This window comes from Puma concolor, chromosome B3 (assembly GCF_028749965.1).
Source record: "Puma concolor isolate L17-30 chromosome B3, mPumCon1.1.hap2, whole genome shotgun sequence".
Taxonomy (NCBI): domain Eukaryota; kingdom Metazoa; phylum Chordata; class Mammalia; order Carnivora; family Felidae; genus Puma; species Puma concolor.
The window spans coordinates 88,614,437-88,630,718 of record NC_141672.1 but is presented as its reverse complement, the minus strand read 5'-3'; the positions used below and the strand labels follow the sequence as shown (position 1 = coordinate 88,630,718).

Below are 16,282 nucleotides of genomic sequence, written 5' to 3'. Positions count from 1 at the left end.
TTTAACATGTTTCTCTAGCCTCTGTGTTTCCTGTGAACTGGTAGTAGATATATAGAGCTTCGGTGAGATTCATGTTGTGATTGCTGTTGTTTTTGGCAAGAGTACATTGTCTGGATATATTGTTTCCATAGGGGTTACAAAATAGTGATTTTTCTGATTCTTTTATTTCTACCAAATTTCTGAAGTGGAATTATCCTATCAAGTTAGAACTTTATTTCATCAGCTCTGTGTTTCCCCCAAAACATAGTTGCTATAAGAAGGGCAGGGTAAAGACTTGATTTTTGATCCTTTTATTTTCCAATTCTCAGAATAATGAGCTTTGTGCCATATATGACCGGTGAATTTTTTTGTTTTTGTTTTTGTTTCCAGAATCACCATGAACTCAAGGATTTTTATGTATTTTATTTCAACTCATTGCAGTCATTGTTATTTTGATGCTCAAATTTTCGTGTCTTTGGCTAGTGGAAGCCCTTTCAAGTTGGTTGCTGTGTCTTTCTAACTCCAGTGTTCTTTGATATCATCTTTCCTTTCTGGCACAGGCCATATTTCAGGCTTTCCTTGAACTTTCCCCCATGCTATTGTTGGAATCTGGAACTCTGTTTCTCCAGGAAGCCCTATTTCCTTTTATTGGGAAATAATTGAGATTACAATATGGCCCTAGGGCACTAGTTGCTATTGGGCCAACACATTTTTCTCAATAGGTTTTAATAACCACTAGATTCTGTCTGGTTTATTCTTAATGTGTACTTTTTAATGTGTTTGAATTATTTTTTTTTTTAAGTTTATTTATTTTGAGAGAGATAGTGTGTGCACACACAGAGGAAGAGCAGAGAGAGAACTAGAGAGAGAATCCCAAACAGGCAACATACTCATTGTGGAGCCCGATGCCAGGGCTCCATCCCAGGACCATGAGATCATGACCTAAGCCGAAGTCAAGAGTTGGCTGCTAAACTGACTGAGCCACCTGGGAGCCCCTGAATTGTTTAATTTTTTTATAAAAAAAATTTTTTTTTACAAATGAAAAATTCTGTTTAATTAAATTTAAGTATTTCTCAATGTGTCCAAAATTGTTTACAAGTTTTCCTTGTATTTATAACAAATCTGAATAGAAAATTTTAATAAAATATAGGTCTAATTTAAGAAAACTTTAAATGAACCATTCATGTTTAAACTCTAATATCAGTTATTTCTTGGCAGTTAGTAATTTTCTGTCAAGTAATTATTCCAGGTTCATATTTAACCTTTAGTGTTATGCTTTTATCCCAAGACTGCATAAGAATATGCAAATTTTTTTTTAAAATTTTTTTTTTCAACGTTTTTTATTTATTTTTGGGACAGAGAGAGACAGAGCATGAACGGGGGAGAGGCAGAGAGAGAGGGAGACACAGAATCGGAAACAGGCTCCAGGCTCCGAGCCATCAGCCCAGAGCCCAACGCGGGGCTCGAACCCATGGACCGCGAGATCGTGACCTGGCTGAAGTCGGACGCTTAACCGACTGCGCCACCCAGGCGCCCCAAGAATATGCAAATTTAATGAAGAGAATGGTTTTTTTAGACACAGTGAAAATCTTCCAGTTTAGAAGGTTCTCACCTTGGATAAATAGGCACTTTTAGCCTCTAGGAGTATTTAATAAGGTGATTCTTAAATTTGCTCTGTATCCAAAGCATCTGAAGATCTTGTCAAAAGGAAAAGGAGTTCCCACTCAGAGACTTAACAGATTCAGAGTCTGTGAGCTGCCTTCTTCAGCTTTCTTGGTCATTCTAACGCACACACAAGTTTGAGAGCAAATCCTTTAGAAGGTTCTTGAATCAAGAGACTTTACGGTTTCTTCCTTGTCAGTCCTCTTTTTTTAATTTAATTTTAATTTTTTTTTTTATTTTTAAAAATTTACATCCAAATTAGTTAGCATATAGTGCAACAGGAGTAGATTCCTTAGTGCCCCTTACCCGTTTAGCCCATCCCCGCCCCCCACACTCCTCCAGTAGCCTTCAGTTTGTTCTCCATAAATATGAGTCTCTTCTGTTTTGTCCCCCTCCCTGTTTTTATATTATTTTTGTTTCCCTTCCATTATGTTCATCTGTTTTGTCTCTTAAAGTCCTCATGTGAGTGAAGTCATATGATTTTTGTCTTTCTCTTAGCATAATACCCTCCAGTTCCATTCACGTAGTTGAAAATGGCAAGATTTCATTCTTTTTGATTGCCAAGTAATACTCCATTGTGTGTGTGTGTGTGTGTGTGTGTGTGTGTGTGTGTGTGTGTGTGTGTGTGTGTGTGTATATATGCACCACATCTTCTTATCCATTCATCCATTGATGGACATTTGGGCTCTTTCCATACTTTGGCTATTGTTGATAGTGCTGCTATAAACATGGGGTGCATCTGAATTGTTTATTTTTTTTTTTTTTATAAAAAAAATTTTTTTTAATCTTAATTTATTTTTGAGAGAGAGTGGGAGACACAGAATCTGAAGTAGGCTCCAGGCTCCGAGCTGTCAGCACAGAGCCTGATGCAGGGCTCGAACTCATGGACAGTGAGATCATGACCTGAGCTGAAGTCAGATGCTTAACTGACTGAGCCACCCAGGTGCTCCAGAATTGTTTATTTTCAAAAATACATTGTGTTGGGGGCTCAGTCGGTTAAGCATCTGACTTTGGCTCAGGTCTTTATCTCTCGGTTTGTGGGTTCGAGCCCCACATCGGGCTCTGTGCTGATAGCTCAGAGCCTGGAGCCTTCTGTCTCTCTTTCTCTCTCTCTCTCTCTGTGTCCCTCCCCTCCATTCGTGTGTGTGCGCGCACGCGCGCTCTCTCTTTCTCTCTCTCAAAAATAAATAAATAAAACATTAAAAAAAAATAGGGTCACCTGGGTGGCTCAGTTGGTTAAGCGTCTGACTTAGGCTCAGGTTATGATCTCATGGTTTGTGCTGACAGCGTAGAGCCTGGAGCCTGCTTCGGATTCTGTGTCTCTCTTTCTCTCTGCCTCTCCCCCACCTGAGCTCTGTCTGCCTGTCTGTCTCTCTCTCAAAAATGAATAAAAAATAAATAAAATAAAAATACGTTTGTGTTCCCTTTTAAATTGCAAGCTATTTAAAGAATTATATATACTTAAACTTGACATATATATTATGTTCAGGAGCAAAATGGTAGTACCAGTTAGCTTTGTATTTGGTGATAGCATACATTTGTAAATGGCGATATGAGAGAGTAAGAAAAATAACTTCTATTTCTGGTAATTTTCTTTATAAACTTTTTTTTTTTTTTTTTTTGGTAAGTAAAAAAAAAAAAAAAAAGTTTAGATGATCACAGCTTAGATTCTCCAAACCATGTTGGATAGAGATTTAACTCTTTATTGTTATAAAAAACAGTCACTTGGATCTTCCAGAAAATCATTTCTATTTGGTTTAGAAGTTTTTTATTTTTGGATATAGGTGGTTCTACTGTTTTGGGAATTCAAGAGTATTATAAAATTACTGTGTTTTATACTTAGTATATCTTTTCATCAAAGAAGCTTTCTTGGATCTTTAAAAGTTTAGGTTTTGTTTATTTGCTTCTAATTACTATATAACTATATATCTAAGCATAAAATAGTTTTTCTTTAAAAGTATCCTACAGATCAGATTTCTCACTAATTCTTATGTGAAAGTGCCTTCCATAATGTGTTCAATCTAATGAAGTTTATGGTGTTTAAAAATCACTGCTTAAATCAATGAGTGACTTAGAAAGTTGTCTAGCTTTCCTGCCCCATTTTAACTCTACTTCATTCTGTGAATGAAATAAAGCATCTTATCTCTTGTAGTCTTTCATTATGCACCAACTTGAGTAAAACTGAAGTTTTTCTCTTTATCTTAGATGAGAAGATAATTTATAAACTAAGTGTTTTCTCCTCTAGATTCTCTAAAAGCAAGTATAGAAAGATCCTATTAATATCAAAAAATAATAGGGGGTGCCTGGCTAGTTCATTTGGTTATAGCACATGACTCTTGATCTCAAGGTTGTGAGTTCAAATCCCACATTGGGCATGGAGGCTACTTAAAAAAATAGAGTAAATGCCATTGTTTGATAATCAAGTAATTTTATTATTTTTATTTTTATTATTCTCAGTTGAAATAGCTGGGAATTAATTTTTCTTGCCCCACATAAATGTAGAGGAAAACTACTTTGGTATAGCCCTTAAAAAGGAATTGATTTTGTTTTGACTTCTGGGGAAATTTTTTCACTCTGTTATATTGGTCTTGCATTTTATTTTTGCCTTGGAGACTGCAGAGCACAAGCTGAGAGTTGGGAAGAAGGATTGCTAGTACGGAAGAGCAGCAGTACCTCTTCTGCCCTCCTGCTTGAAGTCTCTAGCTTCTGCTGCAAAGTATGACTACTCCCTTTCCCCAGTTGTAAGAATGAGAGACAACGTCTTTTTTGGATTAGACTACTGGTCTGTCCAGTATAGAAGACTGTCTGTGAAAGTTACTCCAAAGTGCTTGCCCTCATCAAGGTGCATCTGTACCATCAAAGGGTGTTAGAAGATCTCTGATAACTCCTTTTGTGGGAGAACAGAGTAATTGAACTCTGGGACTAAAAGGTTAGAGATAAACCCTCACCCTTTATTATGTCATCTACCCATTTATTAACCTGTCATCTGCTCTTTTGTTTATTTCATCTGGTACTTCTTTTCCCTAAAGTAATTTTTGCTTGCCCTGGTTAAGGTTCATTTGTTCCATCAAAGATGTGTTAGGAGATCTCTGAGAACTTTATCTGTTCAGTGCATTTATTTTAATATTCTCTACTTGGAAGATTTAACATTATCTGCCAACTTGGGGATTTGTCTGTTCATTACTCTGGACATATAGAAATAGAATAGTTCTAGGTTATTTAAGGAGCAGAGTTCCATTTTCTTGAAAGGGAATATAATGTATATATGTTTGTCTTTGTATATACATATGCACGTATAGTTATATGTGCTTTATAAGCACAATGAAAGTCTGGAATCATACAGAGCTCAAGAAGCCATTGGAAATGGTTATGTTTGGGTATTGGCATTAGGAGGGACCGGGAAAGGAGAGGATCTTTTACTGTAAAGCTTTTTATATCCCTCAGTGCTTAAGAAATTGAAAAGAATTATGCAAATCTTTCTTTTATAGTAAAAATGTAGTATAATGATAATAAATATCTTCGGAATCCATTCTTACTCTTTATCTTCTGTTTACATTTCTGAATGATTGAAAATACATGGTGAATTAATGAAGTGTAGTGTGATATAATAAAAAAAAAACTGTTTTGTGTTATGAACTTGCTTTATAAACGGTTAGTAATACCTTATTTGTGGAGAGATCTGTAGAGTGTTTGAGAGCTGACTATATGCTAGGAGTTGGGGTACTGAATGCTAGGCTCATTCATACTTATCTTGTTTTACTGTCTTCTGTCTAGTTCGTGTGTAAGACCTCGCTCTTTTTTTTTTACAACCCTTTTTAAGGGTGTAAGTATTCACAGTACAAGATTTAAAAATCAAACAGAAGAATAAAGTAAAAAGTAAGTTTGCTTTCTCCTAGCCCCTCACTCTCCTCCAAAATTAACCATTGTTACTAGTTTCTTTTGTTTTTTCCAGAAATAGTACATATTATAATCAGCTATTTATCTATCTATCTTTACGCATGCATATATATAATCATGTGATATATATTCTGTATATAAATCATGGAATCTTACTCATTTATAAAATCCTTTGATTACATATGACATGACTTTTTGCGTGTGTGTATGTAAAATTTCCCTCTCTTACCCATATGCCTCCACAATACGTGCAATCATATTGTATATATATTTGTTCTGCAACTTAACATGACCCCTAAGATTCAGACAGTGACACTCATTTTTTATGCACCTTTATGTTCTGCAGCAGGAATAATTGTTCAGACATACTGATTGCATCATAGCATTCCCAACCTTTGCTAAAACAATTCAGGGCCTTCCTTTTCTCAGGTAAAGTCCAGCCACCTTAACCTGTCATACAAGACCTTGAATTGGTTCCTGCCCGCTTTGCTTGCCTCTTGAAACTCTTGGCTTAGACTTAGGGGCGCCTGGGTGGCGCAGTCGGTTGAGCGTCCGACTTCAGCCAGGTCACGATCTTGTGGTCCGTGAGTTCGAGCCCCGCGTCGGGCTCTGGGCTGATGGCTCAGAGCCTGGAGCCTGTTTCCGATTCTGTGTCTCCCTCTCTCTCTGCCCCTCCCCCGTTCATGCTCTGTCTCTCTCTGTCCCAAAAATAAATAAACGTTGAAAAAAAAAATTTTTTAAAAAGAAACTCTTGGCTTAGACTTGGAGTGTTGGTCATCTTCCAACTTTTTTCAGTTTTTTAAACAGTTTATAACCTCTTCTGTGCAATCTACTTCCTCTGTTTTGTACTTTGGATAACTCCTACTTTTTTTTTCTTCTTTTAACAAATTTCTAACAGTCGTAGCATTTACAAAAATCCACAAGTAAAATAAGATTTAAAGAAATAAAGCAAAGTACAATTAAAAACTTCACTTTTTTCATAAGCATATAATATCCAAAAGAATATATGCTTAAAAAATGTGATTCTACTGGCTTACTTATTTCCTTTTTCACAATAAGGTTAATATAGGATTTGCTTATTTTTAATTTTTAATTTTGTATAATCAAAGTTATATAAATAGATTCAGTAATTAGTTCCTCAAAGTTATTATGAAAAGCAGTAGTCCAGGTTCTGGTTCCAGATAAGATGGAGTAAGCACACTTCACCCTGTCTCTCCCACTGAATGCAGCTATAAAACCTGGACAGAGTGCTTGGAGTGGCTATTTGAGGACTCTGAAAAATAAATAGTAGGAGGCAGATTGGGGACGAAGACCAGAATTCAAAGTACCACTGAACCGGCGGTGAGTTTACCATTTCTTTCCTTCCAGTATGCCCCAGCCTGAACTTAATGTATCCTGAAACTTGGAAGTGAGCATTATTAACACGACAGAAAAACTACCAGGAGAAGCCCTCTAGTTCTGACTCAAGGAGCTCCAGGAAGGGGTCTCCTAATGCTCAGAGAAAATGTGGCAATACCGCATCATTCTTTTTTTTCCTTTTCTTCATTTTCTTGCACCCCAGGCCTCAAGCAGTCCTTGGGAGCAGCTGCAGTGGCCTCAGTGGGGGCAGGCAGGAGCCTAAATCTCAGAGGGAGGGGAAGTTTCCTCTCAGATTGGAGGAGCTCTGGTCTCAAGAGAGTGAGGTAAATCCCATGGCTTTTCTGCTCCCTCTGCTCTTTTTTTGTTGCTTGGCCCAGTCTTGAGGAGTACATGGCAGAGTGAGGTTAATGAAGCCTCAATTTTCTGCTGGAAAGCTGGAAAAGGAGAGCCCCGGGGAACCAAGAGATTGCAAGAAAATGAGGAGTTTGGGAAACTGACTACTTAAAGTTACTTATGGAATCATGAGTTGACTTCCAAGCTGTACCTACCTGAGTCTGATCCTAAACAGCATACAGAAACATTGAGGACTGAAATACGGGATAGACCACCCCTTAACTCCCAAACTAGACACTACGTGGGACAGTTACAAAACACATTCAGTATGACTACAGAGGGTTTGAAAACTGAATTGAAATTGGAAATAGAACCCACAGGAGGCTGGTCAGAACTTGAAATGTGAACCCAACTGGTCAGTTATTGTCCAAAACAAAAACACCAACATTCTTAGTGGGACTTAAATAGGACCCAGAGTATCATAAAGTAATATTCCAAGTGTCCAGAATACAATCTAGAATTACTCAGCTTAAAAAGAATCAGAAATATTGAACTCACATGGGAAAAGACACCTAACAGATGGTGATCACACATATGTTAAAATTATCTGAAAAACAATTTTAAAATCAGCTATTATAACCATGTTCCAGGATTGAGCGAGAAGATAGAAAGTCTCCGCAAAGAAATAGAAGATATGAAGAACTGAATGGAGAATTTAGAACTAAGAAATACAATAATGGAAATGAAAACTCATTAAATCAGCTCAATAGCAGAGTAGACATGACAATGAAAGAGTCAGTGCACTTGAAAATAGATAAACAGAAATGATGTAATTTGAAAACAGAGGAAAACAGTTAAAAATAAAGAAATACACAGCCTCAGGGACCTATGAGACTATGATAAAGTCTTAAATTTGTATCATCAGAGATCCAGAATGAGAAGAGAATGAGTGTGGTCCATCAAAAATACTTGAAGAAATAATGACATAGAGATTGGAAAGAAGACATAAAACTGTCCCTATTTGCAGATGGCATAATCATCTATGTAGAAAATCCCAAGGAATCCACGAAAAAATTCCTAAAGTAGTGAGTTTAGCAAGTGATTCATGGTCAACTCAGAAAAAGCAATCATATTTCTATATGCTAGTGATAAACAATTAAAAACTGAATTTAAAAAACTTTACGTAGCTCCCCCAAAATGAAACACTCAGCTATAAATGTGACAAAATATGTGTAAGATCTCTATGCTGAGAATTATAAAACCCTGATTAAAAAAAAGAAAAGATTTAAGTAAATGGAGAAATACGTTGTATTCATGAATCTGAAGAATCGCGATAGTAATGATGGTGGTTTTCCCCAAATGATCTATAGATTTAAAGCAGTATTGATAAAAAAAAAATCCCAACAGCACTCTGCCTAGTTATAAACTGATTCTACAATTTCTAAAGAAAGGGAAAGAACCTAGAATAATCAAAACAATTTTGAAAAATAAAAATGTTGGAAAAAATGAAACTACATGATTTAAAAACAGCATGATGCGGGGCGCCTGGGTGGCGCAGTCGGTTAAGCGTCCGACTTCAGCCAGGTCACGATCTCGCGGTCCGTGAGTTCGAGCCCCGCGTCAGGCTCTGGGCTGATGGCTCAGAGCCTGGAGCCTGTTTCCGATTCTGTGTCTCCCTCTCTCTCTGCCCCTCCCCGTTCATGCTCTGTCTGTCTCTGTCCCAAAAATAAATAAACGTTAAAAAAAAAAATTAAAAAAAAAAAAAAAACAGCATGATGCTATCATAATCAAGACTTTATTGGCAAAGGAAAGAGCTGTAGCTCAATGAGATAGAATAGAGATTCCAGAAATAGGCCCACACAAATATGGCCAATAATTTTTTATAAAGTTGCAAAATGGAAAAGGAATAATCTTTTCAATAAGTGGCGTTGGAATAATTGGACATCAACATACAAAAATAATGAAGTTTGATCTAAACCAAACATATTATACAAAAATGAACTTAAAATGTACCACACATCTAAATTTGAGACATAAAGCTATATAGCTTTTAGAAGAAAACGAGAAAATCTCTGTGTCCTGAGGGTAGACAAGAAGTTCTTTGACATGAGACCAAAAGCATGATTCATGAAAGAAGAAATCGATGAATTGGAGTTTATCAAATGAAAAACATTGCTTGTGAAGATGCTACTAAGAGAATGAAAAGACACATTATAGGCTGGAAGAAAATACTAGCAAGTCACATACCTGCAAAGGACTTATATTTGGAATATGTAAAGAACTTTGAAAACTCAATGGTAAGAATAGAAGCCATTTAAAAATGTTTAATAGGCTTTGGCAAAGGGGATATAGAGTGGCAGATCAGCTCATGGAAAGATGTTTAGCATAACTAGCTATTAGGAGAATGCAAATTAAAACCATGGTGAGTTACCATTGCACATCCATTGCGATGGCTTAAATTAAAACTGTTAACTGTACCAAGTACTGAGGAGGATGTGGAGCAACTGGAACTCTCACATTGTTGGTGGAGTTGCAAAATGATGCAGTTCTTCTAGAAAGCAATTAAACAGATACTTACAAAAGTTAAATATGAATTTACTGTGTGATCCATCAATCCTACCCATAGGCATTTACCCTTGAGCAATAAAAATTTGTGTTCATATAAAAGCAGATACAAGAATATTTATATCACCTCTATTCTTGTCAAAAATGTATAATTCAAAGAGTGAATGGATAAATCAAGGGTGGTAAATCCACATACAGTGGAATACTGTTTGGCAATAAAAAAGTATGAACTCCTAATTCTCACAACTCCTGATTTCCTCTTCTTAGGGGAGTCTTTCCAGGGACCTCCTAGTCAGCTCTAGTCAGGCATTTTTGATCTGTTCACAAGTATCATCCTTGGATCACACCTCAATGTCTTCCTGGGGATTCCCTTTGCTTCTTTTATATTGTATGCCTTGTTGAATCCCTTTTCTTTTGTGTTCTCATTTAGTGAAGCAGTTCTACTAGCTCCCTGAGTAAAGGATGCATGGGAGGTATGTGTTTGGGACCTCTCTTGCATGTCTGAAAGTGTTTTTATCCTACTCTGATGTTCAAGTGAAAAACTGGCTGGATTTAGAATTCTGTATGGAAAATAATTTTGCTTCCAAAATTTGTCTTCATACTCACTGTAGTGGTTAAGTATAATTCTATTATGATTCTTGTCACTTTGGCAATATCTAATTTTTTTCTCTTTTTCCCCCAGGGTTTTTCAATTTCATGATGATATGCCATGGTATGGGTGTGTTTTAATCTAGTATGCCTGTTTGTGTGCTTTATTTAAACTTGTGATCTGAAGGTTTCTCTTGGGAAGTTTTCTTGAATTATTTTGTTGATGGTTTCCACCCCCTTCATCATCATCATCATCATCATTATTATTATTATTATTATTATTTTCCTTATACTGGGCCTTGGAATGGTTCCCTAATTCTTGGTTTCTTCTCTCTTATTTTTACATATGCTTGTTCATACATATCTGTGATAGACAAGTACATTTTTTAAGTAGGGTAATGAAATCGTGCTTATTTTATTCATTCTAACCACAAAAGCCTGGTAGTTTTAAATTGGCAGTTGTGATAGAATAGAGAGTTTTGTTTAAAAGGTAGAATTCCCTGTGATGGCTATCTAGATTGAAGAGATGGAAACTTTTGCCTTTGACTCCTCGTGAGCTACTATAACCTAGGTAATTGTTAGATGGGCAGCCTCGTGAGTGCTAAGAGGAGCCTTTGTTCCTTATTAAACTCCTTGGCTCAATTTTTTTCTGGGGACTTGGTTTAGAGGGCTCACCACTTTTGTTTTGTTTTGTTTTGTTTTGTTTTGTTTTGTTTTACCGACAGGTTAACTCAGTCAAGCTCTAAGCTCTGTGATGCATTCTAATCCATCGAATCTATTGATTTCTCACAGTGCTTATTCTTTGTTCTTAGAAGCTATCATTTGGTCTCATATTGTCATATTGTATAGTGAGTTCATTTCTTTCAACAAAATTGTAGATTCTTTGAGGACAGGACCTATGCCTTTTATTTTTCTGTCTTCCTTGGTATAAGTACTTCATGAACTGTTTTTGTTAGGTTGGGTGTGGTTTGTTTGGTGGTGGTGCAAGTGGGTAAATAAGAGGAGTAAATGATAGGTGGGTAAGGAAGCTAGGACTGATTTTCTTGTGTCTTTGGCAGTACGGTAGCCCAGCTTTGCAGAATCCCAGTATTTGCTAGTTTGCCACTGAGCTGGAATTTATTCTTTAAGTTACAGAGCATCCCCATTAGTGGGTTTGGGATACTTTTAACTCAGCTCTTCACTTTATTACTAAATGGCTTTTTTATTTTGAAAGGAAAATAAATGATTGATGCCTCTTTCTGATTTTTTTACTGTCTTCTATCATATAAAAATAACATACAGTTATTTGCCTTTTGCATGACATTATTATTCATTAATATTTAATGCTAGGATGTAGACCACCACACCATCACTTGCCATAGCTTTTTAAGCTCTTGGATTGAAAGTAAAGGTAGTAAATTATCATTTGAAATTGTAAGAACACCATTTGCAACTACGTGGATGGAACTGGAGGGTATTATGCTAAGTGAAATTAGTCAGAGAAAGACAAAAATCTTATGACTTCACTCATATGAGGACTTTAAGAGACAAAACAGATGAACATAAGGGAAAGGAAACAAAAATAATATAAAGACAGGGAGGGAGACAAAACAGAAGAGACTCATAAATATGGAGAACAAACTGAGGGTTGCTGGAGTGGTGTGGGAGGGGGGATGGGCTAAATGGGTAAGGGTCATTAAGGAATCCTGAAATCATTGTTTCACTATATGCTAACTAATTCGGATGTAAATTTTAAAAAATAAAAAATAGAATTAAAAAAATGAAGTTGTAAGAACAAGAAGATTCATTAGGTTTTATGCATTTATTTTAAAGTACCAGCATATCTATTTCTTTAAAAAAAAATATTTTGGACAGTAAGGAAGGGTTTGTCACTACTTGCCTTAGATGAGTAAAAATCCTTTTTAATATCACAATTAAAATCGGTGTTTAGGGGTGCCTGGGTGGCGCAGTCGGTTAAGCGTCCGGCTTCAGCCAGGTCACGATCTCGCGGTCCGTGAGTTCGAGCCCCGCGTCAGGCTCTGGGCTCATGGCTCGGAGCCTGGAGCCTGTTTCCGATTCTATGTCTCCCTCTCTCTGCCCCTCCCCTGTTCATGCTCTGTCTCTCTCTGTCCCAAAAATAAATAAACGTTGAAAAAAAAAAAAAAAAATCCGTGTTTAACTACCAGGGTTCCATCTTGCATAAAATATCCAAAGATAGTATCTAACTATTTAAATTAAGTCTACTTCTTACTGTCTTTTTCGGGTGGAGATATCACGGATTATTTCATTTTGCGCAGTTTGGTGACAGACCACAAACATTCCTTATTGGGTTATATTGGTCAAGAGCTAGAAAATTAAGAGAAGGACTTAGTGGTGGTATTTTGAAGGGTTGGTAAAGATTTGGTTTGTATATTCAGAATTCTTTTCCTCTCTTAAAGGATTTCTTTAACGTAGGAGACATATAAACACGAAGTTAAAATTGATTTGTTATATACTTCCATCCTATATTTTCTTGAGGTCAACCATCTATGACTTTTAGTGGTCAGCGCTACCTTGCTGATTGTCTTCTTTCTCTGCTTTCGTCTCTGCACCAGACTTGATCGCTCTTTTTCAACTCTGGGAAACTTACTTTAATTTTCTTGTTTTTTCCCCTCAGGGCTTTGGTAGGTGACTAATTTGCTAATACCTGAAAATCTAATCCTGAATTTTAATTGGTTGATATTACCTCTTACAGGGATACTTAGATTTAAGAGTTGTATTTGATTTGAGGAAATGAGGTTGAGGGGAAAATGTGAGCAAAAACCAAAGTAGCACATTTGAGAAGGAGAATAAAAAAAGAAACTGGCTTCATTAGTGTGTATGATACATGTTGAAGAACTGAGGTTTGGTAAGTAATGTAGAATTAATTGTGAATTCCAGGTTCACCATTTCATTTCATTGCATTGCATTGCATTGCATTTATTTTTCCAGAAAATAAATGTTTAAAAACTTTTAATCCCAGTACAGTAACATAGAGCATTATATTAGTTTCAGGTGTACGATATAATAATTCAACAATTATATACATTACTCCGTGCTCGTCATAGTAAGTATACTCTTAATCTCCTTCACCTCTTTCACCTGCCCTCCCCTTCCCCCCCCCCCCCCCCCCACCATCTGCTTCTTCTCTGGTAACCACCAGTTTGTTCTCTGTAGTTAACAGTTCATTTTTTGTTTGTTTGTCTCCTTTTTTTTTTTTGTTTATTTGCTTTGTTTCTTTAATTCCACATATGTGTGAAATCATATGGTATTTACCTGTCTCCGGTTGACTTCTTTCACTTAGCATTATATCCTCTAGATCCATCCACGTTTTTGCAAATGGCAAGATTTTATTCTCTTTTATGGCTAGGTAATATTCCATTGTGTGCACGCATACATGTGTGCATGTGTGTGTGTATCTTATATCTTCTTCATCCATTCATCTGTCGATACACACTTGGGTTGCTGCCATAATTTGGCTATTGTAAATAATGCTGCAATAAACATAGTGGTGCATACATCTTTTCGAATTAGTGTTTTTGTATTCTTTGGGTAAATACCCAGTAGTGTGATTACTGGATTGTAGGGTGGTCCTAGTTTTAATTTTTTGAGGAACCTTCATACCGTTGTCCACAGTGGCTGCACCAGTTTGCATTCCCACCAACAGGTTCCTTTTTCTCCACATCCTTGCCAACACTTGTTGTTTCTTGTGTTGTTGATTTTAGCCATTCTAACAGTGTGATATCTCTTTATAATTTTGATTTGCATTTCTCTGATGGTTATTGATGTTGAGCATCTTTTCATGTGGGCTATCTATATGGCTTCCTTGGAGAAATGTCTGTTCATGTTTCTGACCATTTTTAATTGAATTATTTGGGAGTTTTTTGGTGTTGAGTTGTATGTTTTTTACGTATTTTAGATTATAACTCCTTATTGGATATGTCATTTGCATATATCTTCTCCCATTTAGTAGGTTGCCTTAGTTTTATTTTTTCCTTTGCTGTGCAGAGATTTTAATTTTGATGTAGTCCCAATAGTTTATTTTTGTTTTTGTTATCCTTGTCTTAAGAGAAGTTACTGCCTATATGTTCTCTTCTAGGAATTTTATGGTTTCAGGTCTCACATTTAAGTCTTTAATCCATTTTGAGTTTATCTTTGTGTATGGTGTAAGAAAGTGGTCCAGTTTCATGCTTTTACATGTAACTGACCAGTTTTCCCAGCACAATTTGTTGAAGAGATTCTCTTTCCCATTGCATATTCTTGCCTCCTTTGTCATAGATTAATTGACCATATAATCATGGGTTTTTTCTAGGTTTCTCTTTTCTTTTCCATTGATCTGTATGTCTGTCTTTGTGCTAGTACCATACTGTTTTGATTTCTTCAGCTTTGTAGTATATCTTGAAATCTGGATCGTGATACCTCTAGTTTTGTTCTACATTTTCAAGATTGTGTTGTCTATTCAGGGCCTTTTCTGGTTCCATACAAATTTTAGGATTATTTGTTCTAGTTTTGTGAAAAATGCTGTTGGTATTTTGACAGGGATTGCATTAAATCTGTAGATTGCCCTAGGTAGTTTGGACATTTTAACAATATTTGTTCTCCCAATCTCTGAGCATGGACTATCTTCCATTTGTTATGTCATCTTCAAAATTATCAGTGTTTTATAGTTTTCAGAGTATAGATCTTTTACCTGTTTGGCTAAGTTTATTCCTAGGTGTTTTGGTATTTTTGGTGCAATTGTAAATGGGGTTGTTTTCTTAATTTTTATTTCTGCTACTTCATTGTCTATAGAAATGCAATGGATTTCTGTATATTAATTTTGTGTCCTGAGACCTTATTGAATTCATTTATCAGTTTTAGTAGTTTTGTGGTGGAGTCCTTCACCATTTTAATGGTCTTTATGTAGGCATTACTGTTTATGGTTTCTTAAGTAGGCAGATGACATGATATTCCAAACAGTATTTGGGGAAATTACCCTATGAATAGTGTGTGGCCGGTGACATATGGGACCTTCTTGGCCTAGTCCAGTGAAGTACAATCAGATTTGACAGAATGGAGGGAGTCTAGAAGAGACACTGCTAAGTGAGCCTGTCAGTAAATAATAGGTGGTAATTCATTAGAGCATGCATCATCAGAGGAGTCCAATAGTATGTTTATAAAAGATAGGTGAAGCACAGGATAAGGCAACCTCGTGCTTGTCATTCTAAGGTAGACATTTGGCCCACCCTGTAGGGGTGGGGAGAGGGGCAGTAGAGCAGAGAAGAAGGAACCAAATGGCCTTAGACCTAGAAAGTCCAGGGTGCTAGATAGTTTATGAAAGGCTTATTTTCATTCTCCCTTCCTTCTTTCCTTCTTGGACACCTGTTAAATGTGAACCATTGTGCTAGGAACTGGGGTTATAAATAAGGGATGGTCTTTGTCCTCAGGGGTTCACAATCAAGTCAGACTGATACAGAGGGTGAATAATGATGTTATAGACGAAAAGTTATAAAAAAATGTATAAAATTTATTAAAAAGATCCATGGGAGCATTGAGAAGGGAACAAAAGAGAAACCAGAGAGAAGCTCAGTTGTCAGAGCCAAGGAGTTAGGTCAGGACAAGTCGAAGCGGCAAGGGTGAATGGTTGATGACATCTAGAGTATTGTGGTGGTTAGAGCTCCATAAATGTTTCCTGCTGAGCCTGAGGAGAAAGTGAGGGGGGTTTGAGTCTTTAGGTGATAAGTAAGTGGCACCAGTAATATAGAGAGAAAGGATATAGTGGCAGGGAACGAACAAGGGCTTTAAAGTATTTGGGAAACATGACGCAAAAGGACTCCAGATAAATGGCTCTATGACATAGTGATGTCCTAGGCCAAGGTAGGAAGTCCCAGGAGTGGATGGAGAGCAGATGGACAAAAGATAA

General features: G+C 36.6%; 1 protein-coding gene across 5 annotated transcripts in view; it reads left to right on the top strand.

Moving 5' to 3' along the window:
• The window catches only part of TTBK2 (tau tubulin kinase 2), a 160,000-nt gene that overhangs the window by 44,061 nt on the left and 99,657 nt on the right, over nucleotides 1-16,282 (top strand). The window contains exons 2-3 of one of the 5 annotated variants that reach the window (XM_086710493.1): nucleotides 5,462-5,517; nucleotides 6,768-6,879. The exons of 2 other annotated variants lie outside the window; for them this stretch is intronic. The gene's annotated coding sequence lies outside the window, so the exon portion shown is untranslated. Of the gene's footprint in view, nucleotides 1-5,461; nucleotides 5,518-6,767; nucleotides 6,880-7,099; nucleotides 7,221-16,282 lie in introns of those variants that run through there. 2 more of the 5 variants (XM_086710492.1, XM_086710494.1) reach the window with 2 other exon arrangements.